This window comes from Hyperoodon ampullatus, assembly GCF_949752795.1.
Source record: "Hyperoodon ampullatus genome assembly, chromosome: 12".
Taxonomy (NCBI): Eukaryota; Metazoa; Chordata; class Mammalia; order Artiodactyla; family Ziphiidae; genus Hyperoodon; species Hyperoodon ampullatus.
The window spans coordinates 33,325,753-33,345,456 of record NC_136925.1 but is presented as its reverse complement, the minus strand read 5'-3'; the positions used below and the strand labels follow the sequence as shown (position 1 = coordinate 33,345,456).

General features: G+C 37.0%; 1 protein-coding gene across 3 annotated transcripts in view; it reads right to left on the bottom strand.

The window, feature by feature from the left end:
* The window catches only part of GRIK2 (glutamate ionotropic receptor kainate type subunit 2), a gene marked incomplete at both ends in the record, with an annotated part of 630,446 nt that overhangs the window by 362,606 nt on the left and 248,136 nt on the right, over nucleotides 1–19,704 (bottom strand). The gene's annotated exons all lie outside the window — the stretch shown is intronic.

The following is a 19,704-nucleotide window of genomic DNA, read 5'->3' as shown; positions in this document are numbered from 1 at the left end:
CATTGGTGAAAGAAAATCACATGACTTTGCTTAGCTTCAAAGAGTGTGAGAAAATGTAATTCTGATCTGAGCCTAAAGCAGAGCCAGGTATATTTGGTGAATAGCACTAATAACTATAAAACTTAATTAATAATTTTTTTATGTTCTAAAATATGTTATATAATTTTTAAAAATCTACTTAATTAAAAATTAATTATATTAATTTTCCTGGAAAGTTTATAGATTCCTGTTAACCAAGCTTATGATGCCAAAACCAAGATTATTCCTAGTGTCCCCCCTGGGAACTTACTTATGCCTCCAACCTGTCCAGTGATACTCAGTCATCTCAAGCTCCAGGGTCAGCTCTCTCCACAGGGTTACTTCTAAAATGCTTATATGCTCTGATTTCAGGGCATGACCGATACTTCATGATCTCTTCTGACCTACTTGTTCTTATTCTTGGACACCCCTTACTGACACACCCTGTGTTTTAATCACAGTAGACACGTCACCATGCTACAAATTCACCACACTGTTTCACAGCTCTGTTCCTTTGAATTTCCTATCCTACCTAGCCTTAGCATACGTTGAGTTTAAATGTCAGCTATATTTACTATCTCTAACAAGCTAATCTCCCTTTTTGTTTTGTCATAACACTTTTTATGTGACTCTTTTAGCATTTAGCATACTGTATTATAATTTATTTGTAATACCAGGTTTTAAGTACTTGGAGAATAGGAAACATCTTACTCATGTTTGGTTCTTCTTTGGCCAATAAAGGGCTTGATAATAAATTAGTTTATTTAATCAGTATGTATCATCATTATAAAATAAGTTTATGAAGTGATTTTAAAAATAATAATCACCTTCAAATATATCTTCAAATTAAGTATGATGTTATAGGAGTAATGAGAAATGACTTCTCTCCACCTAACACTGAGAACTGATGAAGAAGATAGCCCAAATTAAAGAACAATGGTGAAACTTAGCTGAAGGACCACATGTACTGCTTTGAAATCTGAAATCCATAAAGGGTCTGTTAGTTGACTGTCTATCAACTAGGCTAATAAATTAATAAATAAATGTAGTATCATTTATAAAGTATATTTTAATATAACTCAAATTTGCCTATATTTAGAAAAGCTGAGTACATCATCCAGAGCAATCTACAGATTTAAGGTAATCCTTACCAAAATACCAATGACATTTTCTTCTAGAACTAGAAAAATCCATCCTAATATTCATTTGGAATCTCAAGAGATCACAAATGGCCAAAACAATCTTGAAAAAAAAGAACAAATTTAGAGGTCTCACACTTCCTGATTTCAAAATGTATCACAAACCTACATTAATCAAAACAGTATGGTACTAGCATAAAGACAGATACATGAAATAGAATAGAAAGGCTAGAAATAAACCCTCACACATATAGTCAAATGATTTGCAACAAGGATACCAAGACCATTCAATGGGGAAAGGACTGTCTTTTCAACAATCAGTGTTAAGAGAACTGGATATCCATGTGCAAAAGAAGAAAGTTGGATCCTCACCTTATACATTATACAAAAACTAACTCAGAATTGATTAAAGACCTAAGTTTAAGACGTAAAATTAGAAAAACATAGGGAAAAAGTTTCATAACATTGATTTGGCAATGATTTCCTGTATATGACACCAAGGGCACAGAAAACAAAAGTAAAGATAGATAAGACTACAAAATCAAAAACTTCTGTGTATCAAAGGACGCGATAAACAGATTGAAACATCAATCTATGGGATGAGAGAAGATATTTATAAATCATATATCCAATAAGGGGGACAATCTCCAGAATACAAAAAGAACTCCTATAACTCAATAACGAAATTTCAAACTCAATAACAAAATTTCAAACCACCTGATATGAAAATGGGCAACAGACTTAAATAGACATTTCTCCAAATAAAATATACAAAAAGCCAAAAAGCATATGAAAAAATGTTCAACATGATTAATCACTAGGGAAATGTAAATCAAAACCACAATGCTATATTAGCTCACACCTACCAGGATGGCTATTACCAAAAAAAAAAAAAAAGGAAAGAAAGAGAGTAATGTGTTGGTGAGGATTTAGAGAAATTGGAACCCTTGTTCACTGTTGGTAGGAATGTAAAATGCTGCATTTTTTAATGGAAAACAGTAGGGTATTTCCTCAAAAAATTAAAAATAGAATAACCATATGATCCAGCAACTCCACTTCTGTATATACATCCAAAAGAATTAAGAATAAGAATAGGGTTTGTTTGTTTGTTTGTTTGTTTTGTGGTACGCAGGCCTCTCACTGTTGTGGCCTCTCCCGTTGCGGAGCACAGGCTCCAGAAGCGCAGGCTCAGTGGCCATGGCTCACGGGCCCAGCCGCTCCGCGGCATGTGGGATCTTCCCTGACTGGGGCACGAACCCATGTCCCCTGTATCAGCGGGCAGACTCTCAAACACTGCGCCACCACGGAAGCCCAAGAATAGGGTTTTGAAGAGATATTTGTACACCCATGTTCATAGAAGCATTATTCACAATAGCCAAAAAATAGAAGTAACTGAAGTGTCTATTGACAGAGGAATGGATAAACAAAATATGGTAATTACATACAATGGAATATAGAATATTATTCAGCCTTAAAAAGGGAAGGACATTCTGACACATGCTGAACATGAATAAACCTTGAAGATATTATGCTTAGTGAAATAAGCCAGTCACAAAAAAATAAATACTGTATGATTCTACTTATATGAGGTATCCAGTGTTGTCAAATTCATAGAAACAGAAAACAGAATGGTAGTTGCCAGGGGCTGGTGGGGAGGGGACATGGGGTATTGTTGTTTAATTGGTATAGTTTCAGTTTTGCAAGATGAAAAAGTTTTAGCATTGTGGATATACTTGATACTATTGAACTGTACAATTAAAAATAGTTAAGATGGTAAATTTTATGTTATGTGTATTTTACCACAATTAAAAATTTTAAAAATCTGAATACAATATTATGGTGCTCTATATGTGGTTTAAGACAACTACAATTAAACACTGCACACATGTTGAAGTCTATCTCTACTCTAAACTCATGACCAACAGAGTTAAAAATAATGCTCTCAGTTCTACAGTCTTTCAGAGCCCATCCTAATCTCCGAAATAGTGACAATAAATTACACAACAATAAATAGTACTGAAGAAATAATATATATACAATTATGTAAACAATATCACATTAGGTCACTGTGTTTATCCGTTCCTACACACTACGTGTGTAAAATTTGTCGAGCATAATTTAGATTTACTCCATTATAACAAAAAACAATTGACTTTCAAGAATTATTCATTTAACAGGAAGAGAAAACCATTCTGTGTTTCTCTGGTTTGCCAGTAGCCACTGTGAATACTCTTTGACCTTTGCAGTAGGGTAAAGGCATAAGGAACCCTTTGTCAAAGTGTAAAAGCTAAGACCTGGGCAGTGTTTGAAAGTCCTTTAGATTCGGCTTCTTTTAACATATAAATGCAAATATCTTTGCCATGTTACTTCTTTTTTCCCCCCCAGCTTTACTGAGATATAACTGGCACATAAATTTGTGTAAGTTTAAGGTGTACAGCATGATGATTTGACACATGTATATATTGTAAAATGATTACCATAATAGGGTTACTTAATACCTCCATTACCTCACAAAATTACCATTTCTTATTTTTTGGGGTTTAGGGGGTGAAAACACTTAAGATCTAACTCTTTTAACAACTTTCGAGAATATAATACAGTATTGTTAACTATAGTCACCATACTGTACATTAGATCCCCAGAACATATTCATCTTATAACTAGAAGTTTGCACCCTTTCACTAATATCTCCCCATTTTCCCCAAACCCCAACCCCTGGTGACTACTACTCTACTCTTTCTCTGAGTTTGGCTTATTTAGATTTCACATACAAATGAGATCATATAGTATCTGTCGTTCTCTGTCTGACTTATTTTACTTATTATAATACCCTCAAGGTCCCACCATGTTGCTGCAAATGTCAGAATTTTCTTCTTTCTCATTCCTGAATAATATTCATGGAATGTATGTGTATGTGTATGTGTGTGTGTGTGTGTGTGTGTGTATATATATATATATATACACACACACACACACACACACACATACACATACATATATATATATATGTATATACACACACACACACATATACATATACATATTTTTATCCATTTATCCATAGACAAACACTTAGGTTATTTTCATACCTTGGCTACTGTGAATAATGCTGCAATAAACATAGGAGTGCAGATATCTCTTTGAGATCCTAATTTCATTTTTTTGATTAGATACCCAGAAGTAGGATTGCTGGATCATACAGCAGTTTTATTTTCACTTTTTTGAGGAACTGCCATAATGTTTTTTAATAGGGGCTGCATCAATTTATATTTCCACCAACAGTGCACAAGGGTTCTCTCTTTTCCACATCCTTACCAACACTTATTATTTATTGTCAACAGATGTGAGGTGTTATCTTACTGTGATTTTGATTTTCATTTCCCTGATGATTAGTGGTGTTGAGCATATTTTCATGTAACTGTTGGCCATTTGTATGTCTTCTATTCAGGTCCTCTGACCATTTTTTAATTGAACTGTTTGTTTTTCTGCTATTGAACACCGAGTTACTTCTTAATATATAATAGGTACTCTTTCCTTTAAGGATAGATGAAAACTAAATATTACAGATTATGCTTAAAACATGGATCTCATTCCTTGGCTGAGTTTCCAGTGACAGCTGATGGTATTTAAAAGAAAACATTTGTATCATTACCTTTGGTCTCACAATATGCCAATAAGAGCTCTCTGACCTTCAGCCACACTTCAGAAAAGGGAATTACAGCTTCTCATTTCTCATTGTGTAATTAATAGGGTAATTAACAAGTTAGTGTTAAGCTTTCAAGGGCTAACTTAATTTTCTTTCTTTAATGTCAACCCAATTATTTCAATTGGATAACAGCATAAAAGTTCATTGTGAAAATGGAACGGGAGATTTTTTAAAATGATTAATTGACAAATCACACTCATCAGTCATGCAATTATCACTTTTTGCAAAATTCTATTAAGTTCAATTAAAAAGTAAAAGTATTTGTAAATTTGCTGAAATAGATATTATAAAACATTATATCAGTGCTAGATTATTCTAAATCATATTAATTTAGACTTGACAATTTTTATTATATTTCTGTTACAATGTTCTTCCTACGTATTACAACTAATTCAAAGCTGTTTAAAATACTCTAAGGACAAAAATATTTAGCTGAATTAAAACTACTCAATGTGGAAGTTCACACAATGAAAATATATTTTTAATAAGTGATCCATAATTTCATCAGTATTTAATCACTACAAACCATTCCAGTTTTCTTTTTTTTTTTTTGCGGTACGCGGGCCTCTCACAGTTGTGGTCTCTCCCGTTGTGGAGCACAGGTTCCGGATGCGCAGGCTCAGCGGCCATGGCTCATGGGCCCAGCCGCTCCGCTGCATGTGGGATCTTCCTGGACCGGGGCACGAACCCTTGTCCCCTGCATCGGCAGGCGAACTCTCAACCACTGTGACACCAGAGGAGCCCAAACCATTCCACTTTTATTTAAAATGTTTTCATCTATAAAATTATGCCTTTATTATACTGACAAATTTGACTGTCAATTATTTTTCAAAATATTATAATTTGCATATTATTCAAGATTAGATGGATCAGTGGTTCTTAAAGTTAGTCAAAATTAGATGGATCAGGAGAGACCTTCAATATGGCGGAGGAGTAAGACGTGGAGATCAAATGCCTCCCCACATATACATCAGAAATACATCTATATGTGGAACAACTCCTACAGAACACTTACTGAACACTGGCAGAAGCCCTCAGACTCCCCAAAAGGCAAGAAACTCTCCATGTACATGGGTAGGACAAAAGAAAAAAGAAAAAACAGAGACAAAAGAATAGGGATGGGACCTGCACCTCTGAGAGGAGTTGTGAAGGAGGAAAAGTTTCCACACACTAGGAAGCCCCTTCACTGGTGGAGACAGGGCGTGGCAGGGGGAAGCTTCGGAGCCATGGAGGAGAGCACAACAACAGGGGTGCAGAGGGCAAAGTGGACAGATTCCAGCACAGAGGATCGGTGATGACCAGCACTCACCAGCCCGACAGGCTTGTCTGCTCACCTGTCGGGACGGGTGGGGGCTGGGGGCTGGGAGATGAGGCTCCGGCTTTGGAGGTCAGATCCTAGGGAGAGGACTGGGGTTGGCAGCATGAACACAGCCTGAAGGGGGCTAGTGCGACACAGATACCTGGCAGGGAGTCCGAGAAAAAGTCTGGAACTGCCTAAGAGATAACAGACCATTGTTGCAGGGTACGTGAGGAGCGGGGATTCAGAGCACCGTCTAAACGAGCTCCAGAGACAAGCACGAGCCATGGCTATCAGTGCAGACAACAGAGACGGGCATGAAACACTAAGTTTCATGCAGCAGCCACTAAGAACCTGTGTGCAAACAGGTCACTATCTACCCCTCCCCTCCCAGGAGTCTGTGCAGCCCGCCACTGCCAGGGTCCCATGATCCAGGGACAACTTCCCTGGGAGAACACACGGCACACCTCAGGCTGTTGCAATGTCACGCTGGCCTCTGCCGCCCCAAGCTCGTTCCACATTCCATACCCTCCCTCCCCCCCAACCCCCACCTGGCCTGAGAGAGCCAGAGGCCCCTAATCAGCTGCTACATTAACCCCGTCCTGTCTGGGCAGGAACAGACACCCTCAGGCGACCTACACCCAGAGGCAGGGCCAAATCCAAAGCTGAATCCCAGGAGCTGTGCGGGGCGGCGGGGGGGGAAAAAAAAAGAGAAAGCAAAATTTCTCCCAGAAGCCTCAGGAGCAGTGGATTAAATCTCCACAATCAACTTGATGTACCCTGCATCTCTGGAACACCTTAACACACAACAAATCATCCCAAAATTGAGGTGGTAGACTTTGGGAGCAACTGTAGACTTGGGGTTAGCTTTCTGCATCTAATTTGTTTCTGGTTTTATGTTTATCTTAGTTTAGTATTTAGAATTTATTATCATTGGTATATTTGTTTATTGACTTCGTTGCTCTTTTTTTATATACATATATATATATTTTTGCTTTTTCTCTTTTTCTGAGTGTGTATGTGTATGCTTCTGTGAGTGATTTTGTCTGTATGGCTTTGATTTTACCATTGTCCTAGGTTTCTGTCTGTCCGTTTTTATTTATTTATTTATTTTAGTATAGTTTTAAGTGCTTGTTAATATTGGCGGATTTGTTTTTCGGTTTGGTTGCTCTCTTCTTTCTTTCTTTTTTTTCTTTCTTTTTTAATTACTTCTTAATTTTTTAATTTTTAATAATTTTTTATTTTAATAACTTTATTTTATTTCATTTAATATTTTTCTTTCTTTCTTTCTTTTTTTCTCCCTTTTATTCTGAGCCGTGTGCCTGACAGGGTCTCAGTGCTCCCGCCAGGTGTCAGGCCTGTGCCTCTGAGGTGGGAGAGATGAATTCAGGACATTGGTCCACCACAGACCCCCTGGCTCCACATAGTATCAAAAGGTGAAAGCTCTCCCAGAGATCTCTATCTCAATGCTAAGACCCAGCTCCATTCAATGACCAGCAAGCTACAGTGCTGGACACCCTATGCCAAACACCTAACAAGACAGAAACACGACCCCACCCATTAGCAGAGAGGCTGCCTAAAATCATAAAAAGGTCACAGACACCCAAACACACACCACCAGATGTGGTCCTGCCCACCAGAAAGACAAGATCCAAACTCATCCAACAGAACACAGGCATTAGTCCCCTCCACCAGGAAGCCTACACAATGCACTGAAACAACCTTAGTCACTGGGGGCAGACACCAAAAACAATGGGAACTACAAACAGGCACCCTGCAAAAAGGAGACCCCAAACACAGTAAGTTAAGCAAAATGAGAAGACAGAGAAACACACAGCAGATGAAGGAGCAAGGTAAAAACCCACCAGACCAAACAAATGAAGTGGAAATAAGCAGTCTACCTGAAAAACAATTCAGAGTAATGATAGTAAAGATGATCCAAAATCTTGGAAATAGAATGGAGAAAATAAGAAATGTTTAACAAGGACCTAGAGGAACTAAAGAGCAAACAAACAATGATGAACACCACAATAAATGAAATTAAAAATTCTCTAGAAGGAATCAATAGCAGAATAACTGACACAGAAGAACAGATAAGTGACCTGGAAGATAAAATAGGGGAAATAACTACCACAGAGCAGAATGAAGAAAAAAGAATGAAAAGAATTGAGGACAGTCTTAGAGATCTCTGGGAAAACATTAAACGCACCAACATTCGAATTATTATAGGGGTTCCAGAAGAAGAAGAGAAAAAGAAAGGGACTGAGAAAATATTTGAAGATATCAGAGTTGAAAACTTCCCTAATAAGGGAAAGGAAATAGTCAAGCAACTCCAGGAAGTGCACTGAGTCCCATAGAGGATAAATCCAAGGAGAAACATGCCAAGACACATATTAAACTATCAAAAATTAAATACAAAGAAAAAATATTAAAAGCAGAAAGGGAAAAACAACAAATAACATACAAGGGAATCCTCATAAATTTAAAAGCTGATCTTTCAGCAGAAACTCTGCAAGCCAGAAGGGAGTGGCAGGACATATTTAAAGTGATGAAAGGGAAAAACCGACAACCAAGATTACCCTACCCAGCAAGGATCTCATTCAGATTTGATGGAGAAATTAAAACCTTTACAGACAAGCAATAGCTAAGAGAATTCACCACCACCAAACCAGCTTTACAAAAAATGCTAAAGGAACGTCTCTAGGCAGGAAACACAAGAGAAGTAAAAGACCTATGATAACAAACCCAAAACAATCAACAAAATGATAATAGGAACATACATATCGATAATTACCTTAAATGTAAATGTATTAAAAATGCTCCAACCAAAAGACATAGACTGGCTGAATGGATACAAAAACAAGACCCGTACATATGCTGTCTACAAGATACCCACTTAGGACCTAGGGACACATACAGACTGAAAATGAGTGGATGAAAAAAGATATTCCATGCAAATGAAAATCAAAAGAAAGCTGGAGTAGCAATTCTCATATCAAACAAAATAGACTTTACAATAAAGACTATTACAAGAGACAACGAATGACACTACATAATGATCAAGGGATCAATCCAAGAAGAAGATATAACAAGTGTAAATGTTTATGGACCCAACATAGGAGCACCTCAGTACATAAGGCAAATGCTAACAGCCATAAAATGGGAAATCGACAGTAACACAATTATAGTAGGGGACTTTAACACCCCACTTTCACCAATGGACAGATCATCCAAAATGAAAATAAATAAGGAAACACAAGCTTTAAATGATACATTAAAAAAGATGGACTTAATTGATATTTATAGACATTCCATCCCAAAACAACAGAATATACTTTCTTCTCAAGTGCTCAGGGAAGATTCTCCAGGATAGATCTTATCTTGGGTAAAATCAAGATACAAATAAAGCCTTGGTAAATGTAAGAAAATTGAAATTGAATCAAGCATGTTTTCTGACCTCAACGCTATGGGACTAGATATGAATTACAGGAAAAAATCTGTAAAAAATACATGGTGGCACAGTGGTTGAGAGTCCGCCTGCCAATGCAGGGGACACGGGTTCATGCCCCGGTCCGGGAAGATCCCACATGCCACGGAGCGGCTGGGCCCGTGAGCCATGGCTGCTGAGCCTGCGTGTCCGGAGCCTGTGCTCCGCAACAGGAGAGGCCACAATGGTGAGAGGCCCGCATACTGCAAAACAAAGACAAACACAAAGACAAACAAAAAAAATACAAACACATGGAAGCTAAACAATACACTACTTAATAACCAAGAGATCACTGAAGAAATCAAAGTGGAAATCAAAAAATCCCTAGAAACAAATGATAATGAAAACACGATGACCCAAAACCTATGGGATGCAGGAAAAGCAGTTCTAAGAGGGAAGTTTATAAAAATACAATCCTACCTCAAGAAACATCTCAAATAAACAACCTAACCTTACACCTAAAGCAATTAGAGAATGAAAAACAAAAAAAGCCCAAAGTTAGCAGAAGGAAAGAAATCATAAAGATCAGATCAGAAATAAATGAAAAAGAAATGAAGGAAACGATAGCAAAGATCAACCAAACTAAAAGCTGGTTCTTTGAGAAGATAAACAAAATTGACAAACCATTAGCCAGACTCATCAAGAAAAGAAGGGAGGAGACGCAAATCAGTAGAATTAGAAATGAAAAAGGAGAAGTAACAACTGACACTGCAGAAATACAAAAGATCATGAGAGATTACTATAAGCAACTCTATGCCAATAAAATGGACAACCTGGAAGAAATGGACAAATTCTTAGAAATGCACAACCTACCAAGACTGACTCAGGAAGAAATAGAAAATATGAATAGACCAATCACAAGCACTGAAATTGAAACTGTGATTAAAAATCTTCCATCAAACAAAAGCCCAGGACCAGATGGCTTCACAGGCGAATTCTATCAAACATTTAGAGAAGAGCTAACACCCATCCTTCTCAAACTCTTCCAAACAATATCAGAGGAAGGAACGCTCCCAAACTCATTCTACGAGGCCACCATCACCTTGATACCAAAACCAGGCAAGGATGTCACAAAGAAAGAAAACTACAGGCCAATATCACTGATGAACATAGATGCAAAAATCCTCAACAAAATACTAGCAAACAGAATCCAACAGCACATTAAAAGGATCATACACCATGATCAAGTGGGGTTTATTCCAGGAATGCAAGGATTCTTCAATATACGCAAATCAATCAATGTGATACACCATATTAACAAGTTGAAGGAGAAAAACCATATGATCATCTCAATAGATGCAGAGAAAGCTTTCGACAAAATTCAACACCCATTTATGATAAAAACCCTGCAGAAAGTAGGCATAGAGGGAACTTTCCTCAACATAATAAAGGCCATATATGACAAACCCACAGCCAACATTGTCCTCAATGGTGAAAAACTGAAACCATTTCCACTAAGATCAGGAACAAGACAAGGCTGCCCACTCTCACCACTCTTATTCAACCTAGTTTTGGAAGTTTTAGCCACAGCAATCAGAGAAGAAAAGGAAATAAAAGGAATCCAAATTGGAAAAGAAGAAGTAAAGCTGTCACTGTTTGCAGATGACATGATACTATACATAGAGAATCCTAAAGATGCTACCGAAAAACTACTAGAGCTAATCAATGAATTTGGTAAAGTAGCAGGATACAAAATTAATGCACAGAAATCTCTGGCATTCCTGTACACTAATGATGAAAAATCTGAAAATGAAATCAAGAAAACACTCCCATTTACCATTGCAACAAAAAGAATAAAATATCTAGGAATAAACCTACCTAAGGAGACAAAAGACCTGTATGCAGAAAATTATAAGACACTGATGAAAGAAATTAAAGATGATATAAATAGATGGAGAGATATACCATGCTCCTGGATTGGAAGAATCAATATTGTGAAAATGACTCTACTACCCAAAGCAATCTACAGATTCAATGCAATCCCTATCAAACTACCACTGGCATTTTTCACAGAACTAGAACAAAAAATTTCAAAATTTGTTTGGAAAAACAAAAGACCCCCGAATAGCCAAAGCAATCTTGAGAACGAAAAACGGAGCTGGAGGAATCAGGCTGCCTGACTTCAGACTATACTACAAAGCTACAGTAATTAAGACAGTGTGGTACTGGCATAAAAACAGAAAGATAGATCAGTGGATCAGGATAGAAAGCCCAGAGATAAACCCACGCACATATGGCCAACTTATCTTTGATAAAGGAGGCAGGAATGTACAGTGGAGAAAGGACAGCCTCTTCAATAAGTGGTGCTGGGAAAACTGGACAGGGACATGTAAAAGTATGAGATTAGATCATTCCCTAACACCATACACAAAAATAAGCTCAAAATGGATTAAAGACCTAAATGTAAGGCCAGAAACTATCAAACTCCTAGAGGAAAACATAGGTAGAACACTCTATGACATAAATCACAGCAAGATCCTTTTGGACCCACCTCCTAGAGAAATGGAAATAAAAACAAAGATAAACAAATGGGACCTAATGAAACTTCAAAGCTTTTGCACAGCAAAGGAAACCATAAACAAGACCAAAAGACAACCCTCAGAATGGGAGAAAATATTTGCAAATGAAGCAACTGACAAAGGATTAATCTCCAAAATTTATAAACAGTTCATGCAGCTCAATAGCAAAAAAACAAACAACCCAATCCAAAAATGGGCAGAAGACTTAAATAGGCATTTCTCCAAAGAAGATATACAGACTGCCAACAAACACATGAAAGAATGCTCAACATCATTAATCATTAGAGAAATGCAAATCAAAACTACAATGAGATATCATCTCACACCAGTCAGAATGGCCATCATCAAGAAATCTAGAAACAATAAATGCTGGAGAGGGTGTGGAGAAAAGGGAACACTCTTGCACTGCTGGTGGGAATGTGAATTGGTACAGCCACTATGGAGAACAGTATGGAGGTTCCTTAAAAAACTAAAAATAGAACTACCATATGACCCAGCAATACCACTACTAGGCATATACCCTGAGAAAACCATAATTCAAAAAGAGACATGTACCAAAATGTTCATTGCAGCTCTATTCACAATAGCCCGGAGATGGAAACAACCTAAGTGTCCATCATCGGATGAATGGATAAAGAAGATATGGCACATATATACAATGGAATATTACTCAGCCATAAAAAGAAACGAAACTGAGCTATTTGTAATGAGGTGGATAGACCTAGAGTCTGTCATACAGAGTGAAGTAAGTCAGAAAGAGAAAGACAAATACCGTATGCTAACACATATATATGGAATTAAAAAAAAAAAAAAAATGTCATGAAGAACCTAGGGGTAAAACGGGAATAAAGACACAGACCTACTTGAGAATGGACTTGAGGATATGGGGAAGGGGAAGGGTAAGCTGTAAAAAAAAAAAAAATAATAATAAAAAAAAAATAAATGAAAAAGAAGTGAAGGAAATGATAGCAAAGATCAATAAAACTGAAAGCTGGTTCTTTGAGAAGATAAACAAAATTGATAAACCATTACCCAGACTCATCAAGAAAAAAAGGGAGAGGACTCCTATCAATAGAATTAGAAATGAAAAAGAAGAAGTAACAACTGACACTGCAGAAATACAAAGGATTGGGCTTCCCTGGTGACGCAGTCGTTGAGAGTCCGCCTGCCGAGGCAAGGGACACGGGTTCATGCCCCGGTCCGGGAAGATCCCACATGCCATGGAGCGGCTGGGCCTGTGAGCCATGGCTGCTGAGCCTGCGTGTCCGGAGCCTGTGCTCCGCAACGGGAGGGGCCACAACAGTGAGAGGCCCACGTACCACAAAAACAAAAAATAATAAAATAAAGGAATACAAAGGATCATGAGAGATTACTACAAGCAATTCTATGTCAATAAAATGGACAGCCTAGAAGAAATGGACATATTCTTAGAAAAGCACAACCTTCCTAGACTGAACCAGGAAGAAATAGAAAATATAAACAGACTAATCACAAGCACTGAAATTGCAACTGTGATTAAAAATCTTCCAACAAACAGAAGACCAGGACCAGACGCCTTTACAGAAGAATTCTATGAAACATTTAGAGAAAAGCTAACACCTATCCTTCTTAAACTCTTCCAAAATATAGTAAAGGGAGGAACACTCCCAAACTCATTCTACGAGGCCACCATCACCCGGATACCAAAACCAGAAAAATATGTCACAAAGAAAGAAAACTACAGGCCAATATCACTGATGAACATAGATGCAAAACTCCTCAACAAAATACCAGCAAACAGAATCCATCTGCACATTAAAAGGATCATATACCATGATCAAGTGGGACTTATCCCAGGAATGCAAGGATTCTTCAACATACGCAAATCAGTCAATGTGATAAACCATATTAACAAACTGAAGGAGAAAAACCATATGATCATCTCAATAGAGGCAGAAAAACTTTTGACAAAATTCAACTCCCATTTATGATAAAAACCCTCCAGAAAGTAGGCACAGAGGGAACTTACCTCAACATAATAAAGGCCATATATGACAAACCCACAGCCAACATCATTCTCAATGGTGATAAACTGAAACCATTTCCTCTAAGATCAGGAACAAGACAAGGTTGTCCACTTTCATCACTATTATTCAACATAGTTGTGGAAGTTTTAGCCACAGCAATCAGAGAAGAAAAAGAAATAAAAGGAATCCAAATTGGAAAAGAAGAAGTAAAGCTATCACTGTTTGCAGATGACATGATACTATACATAGAAAATCCTAAAGATTCTACCAGAAAACTACTAGAGCTCATCAATGAATTTGGTAAAGTAGCAGGATATAAAATTCATGCACAGAAATCTCTTGCATTCCTATACACTAACGATGAAAAATCTGAAGGAGAATGTAAGGAAACACTTCCATTTAGCATTGCAACAAAAAGAATAAAATATCTAGGAATAAACCTACCTAAGGAGACAAAAGACCTGTATGCAGAAAACTATAAGACACTGATGAAAGAAATTAAAGACGATACAAACAGATGGCGAGATATACCATGTTCTTGGATTGGAAGAATGAACATTGTGAAAGTGATGATACTACCCAAAGCAATCTACAGATTCAATGCAATCCCTATCAAACTACCAATGGCATTTTTCACAGAAATAGAACAAAAAAATTCACAATTTGTATGGAAACACAAAAGACCCCGAATAGCCTAAGCAATCTTGAGAAAGAAAAATGGAGCTGGACTTAATCAGGCTCACGGACTTCAGACTATACTGCAAAGCTATAGTAATCAAGACAGTATGGTACTGGCACACAAACAGAAATATAGATCATTGGAACAGGTTAGAAAGCCCAGAGATAAAACCACACACATATTGTCACCTTATTTTTGATAAAGGGGGCAAGAATACAATGGAGAAAAGACTGCCTCTTCAATAAGTGGTGCTGGGAAAACTGGACAGCAATATGTAAAAGAATGAAATTAGAACATACCCTAACGCCATACACAAAAATAAACTCAAAATGGATTAAAGACCTAAATGTAAGGCCAGACACTATAAAACTCTTAGAGGAAAACATATGCAGAACACTCCATGACCTAAATCACAGCAAGATCCTTTTTGACCCACCTCCTAGAGAAACGGAAATAAAAACAAAAATAAACAAATGGGATCTATTGAAACTTAAAAGCTTTTGCACAGCAAAGGAAACCATAAACAACATGAAAAGACAACCCTCAGAATGGGAGAAAATATTTGCCAATGAAGCAACTGACAAAGGATTAATCTCCAAAATATACAAGCAGCTCATGCAGCTCAATATCAAAAATACAAACAACCAATCCAAAAATGGGCAGAAAACTTAGACATTTCTCAAAAGAAGATATACGGATTGCCAACAAACACATGAAAGGATGCTCAACATCACTAATTATTAGAGAAATGCAAATCCAAACTACAATGAGTTATCATCTCACATCAGTGAGAATGGTCATCATCAAAAAATATACAAACAATAAATGCTGGAGAGGGTGTGGAGAAACGGGAACCCTTTTGCACTGTTGGCGGGAATGTAAATTGATACAGCCACTATGGAGAACAGTATGGAGGTTCCTTAAAAAACTAAAAATAGAACTACCGTATGACCCAGCAATCTCACTACTGGGCATATACCCTGAGAAAACCATAATTCAAAAAGACAGGTGAACCACAATGTTCATCGCAGCTCTATTTACAGTAGCCAGGACATGGAAGCAACCTAAGTGTCCATCGACAGATGAATGGATAAAGAATATGTGACACATATATACAGGGGAATATTCGTCAGCCATAAAAGGAAAAAAATTGAGTTACTTGTCGTGAGGTGGATGGACCTAGAGTCTGTCATACAGAGTGAAGTCAGTCAGAAAGAGAAAAACAAATACTGTATGCTAACACATATATATGGAATCTTAAAAAAAAAATGGTTCTGAAAAACCTAGGGGCAGGACAGAAATAAAGACGTGTAGATAGAAAATGGACTTGAGGACACGGGGAGGTGGAAGGGTAAGCTGGGATGAAGTGAGAGAGTGTCATGGACGTATATACACTACGAAATGTGAAATAGATAGCTAGTGGGAAGCAGCCACATAGCACAGGGAAATCAGCTCGGTGCTTTGTGACCACCTAGAGGGGTGGCTTAGGAAGGGTGGGAGGGAGACACAAGAGGGAGGAGATATTGGGATATATGTATATGTATAGCTGATTCACTTTGCTATAAAGCAGAAACTAACACACCATTGTAAAGCAATTATACTCCAATAAAGATGTTAAAAAAATTAAATGTATCAATGTTTCTCCAAGTGTTGTCACTAGACCAGCAGCATCATGATCCCTTGTTAACTTATTAGAAAAAAACTCTCAGGCCACATCCCACACGTACTAAATCAGACACTGGGAGTAAAGCCAGCAGGCAGGTTTTAACACATTCACCTAATGATTTTAATGCACACTAAAGTTTGAGAACTACTAGACTAGGTTATGCTATTATAGGAAAAATCATCTCCCAAATCACAGCAATTTAACAGAACAAGAGTTTACGTCGCATAAAAGCAAGGTCTGCTGTAGATCTAAATAATTTCCCAAGGCAGCTCTCTTTGATATTTTGGCTCAGCATTTTGGGATACTTCAAACTTATAGCACAATTGGTATGGCAAGGAATGAGTAAGCTGGAGAATTAAGTGACGGGCAATTAAATGCTTCTACCCAGAAACGAGCAACACTGCTGCTCACATTTCACCAACTAAAGCAGTCCACGAGGTCACACCTAAATTCAAGGATTAAGGACCTTCTATCTCCTGAGGTCTAGAAGTAGAGATAACCACATACTGGTAAACATTAGTAATGCATATCACAATTAGCTATGTTTCCTTTTCCACCTGCAAGTCCCTGAGTATAAACCCAGTTACTGAGTAATAGGAGATGGCCTAGAAATCTCTAGTTTTAACAGTAGCACAGGAAATCCCATTATCTGATATCAATTAAATTTAAGAACCAGTGCTTTGGATTTTAATGTTAATATCTGTTATATAATTAACTTTGTTTTATCAAATGGAAGATGATTGAATTTACAGAAATGCAAATATTTATGACAAGTAAAATAATGTCTTTGGTTATTATAAGAAGGCAAGGAGACGTGTCTATTAGGCTTTGTATCGTCATTAGCTTTTACTAGCCAAGCTCTATTTATGACAGGATAGATTTAATATGTGTTTAATGTATTTATGCAAAAAAATTCATTTCCTGAGCTTCTTTTTGAATCACTGAAATATGAAGAGTGGACACTGTACCACCTCCAAATTGTAATAATTCTGAAATAATGATGTACAATTAGCCTGTCTAGAATTTGGGAGTTAACTCTTTCTTGCTTTCTCTAAATGTTTGTGTCTAGAGGACTCTGTCCCCAAATATAGATTACATACCTTATATTAAAGCAAGATAAACATTTATACAATGTTCAGTAGGAAACAGAAAACTGTTTTAGAAGGCAGTCGTGTTCACCTGATGTATAATGAGTATCTAACCTAGGTTTTAATCCATTCAGGATCTCAATTTTTAAAGCAGTGTTTCTGATACTGAACCAATATATTTTTAATCAAGTATCCAATAAATGATCTATTACATCTTGCAGAAATGAATATATGTTAGATTTATTTCTTTTCTTCTTTCCCTGAAGTCTTATCTCAATTAAAAATGAATACTATCATTATTTTATGGGTGAATGCTATGGACCATAATCACTACTAAGTAATTCATATAAAAATGAGCCTCTATGTGGAAAAGTCTCTACACTGAGTTATTTTTAAAGGAATGACATTACTATTGCAAAGAAGTAATGGAACATATACATATATACCCATATATGTACATATATACATAAACACATATACACATATAAAAAAATGACAGATGTCACAAAAGTCTCCTTCAATTTTCAGTTTCTCAAAAAATCCTTCTCCAAACTAAAACAAACAAAAAAACTGCCTTACTTAGAATTCTTTATCTCTTTCTTCCTTGGTTATTTTTTACCTTCTTGCTTTTTATCTGAAATACTCTTCCTTCAGAACTCCCACGACATATTTCCTCAGCTCATTCAAGTCCTAGCTCAAATTTCGCCTTCTAAATAAGGTCTCTTCTAATAACAATCCAACTTAATATTGCAGTACTCCCTCCTTGTACTCCTTATATGCCTCCCTTGCTTTATTTCTCTCCATAACACTTATCACATTTGATGCTATATATATATACATATTTATTTTGTTATTGTTTATCACTCTACACTAGAATGCAAACTCCACAAGGCAAAGAATTTTTGTCTGTTTTGTTCACTCTTGTACTTCCAGTACCTAGAACAGCGATGACACATAGTAAATGTTTGATACTTACTTGTGAACTAAATAAATAAGTTATTAAAAAAAAACAAAGGAAGAATCAAATAAATGGATGAATTAATTATAAAATATTTAGAGCTCTTAGGTTCAGGAAATCATCACCTCTGCTAAATGGGTCATGTGAGCATGTTGAAAATTGTACTATAAAGTTGATGATGAACTATTTTATCAACTAATCTCTTGCATCATACAAAGAATAGAAATACCAACTCATACAGGTAGAAGTCAGGGAAGGTTACTTAACAAGTTTACTTTGTAAGAATATTTTAAGGTACACCTGAAGGTGGTGAATAGATCACCAAATGAGAAGGGCATAACAAGCTGAGAGAGCAAATTGTGCACAGCAAAGAGACTTGAGATAGCAGAGCATGATTGGTAATGGAGAACTACAATTATTCAAGGAAAGCTGTAGCAGAAATATTGAGAGAGGAAATACCAGGGAAATAAAATCAAAGGGGCACGAGAGTGCCAGTGATGAAGGCTGCATGTGTCATGCTGAAGAACTAGAACTCATTCTTCCAAGAGCTGAGGAATCACCAAACAGCTTTAAGCCTGGGCATGACATCACCACATTGTCATTTCTAAAAACACCATTTTGTCTGCATCAGAGACATAAACTTAAATAGGGTAGAGGGCAGAACATGGTCTAGGTGGTTTACGATAAAGATGTTAACTAAAACAGATGGTAGGGATGGAGCACAGAGGTAAATTTGAGAAATGTGAGATAAAAATGAGAAGTATTAAGTGATCAGTTGGAAATGAGGGAAGAGAGAAAGACAAGAATCTAGAATGACCACTAGGAATCTGGCTGGGCAACTGGATAAAGAGGGAAACCTAGGAGAAAAAGCAAGTTTTGGAATAAAGGTGATGAGTTTGGCTTTTGTTATGCTGGGTTAGATGTGCCTGTAGGACATCCAAATAAAGATGATCAATGGGTGGCTGAATCTCTGAGTCTGTCACTTGGCAGAAGCAACTGAAGATGTCCAGGAGTGAGTCTACAACATACAGGCAGAGAAAGGCATGAGTCAGATGGAAGACTTTAGGGAGAGTGAGGTAAACAAGTAGAAAACAAGAAGCCTGGGAATAAAACCTGAACAGCATTAGCTTTTTTTTTTTTT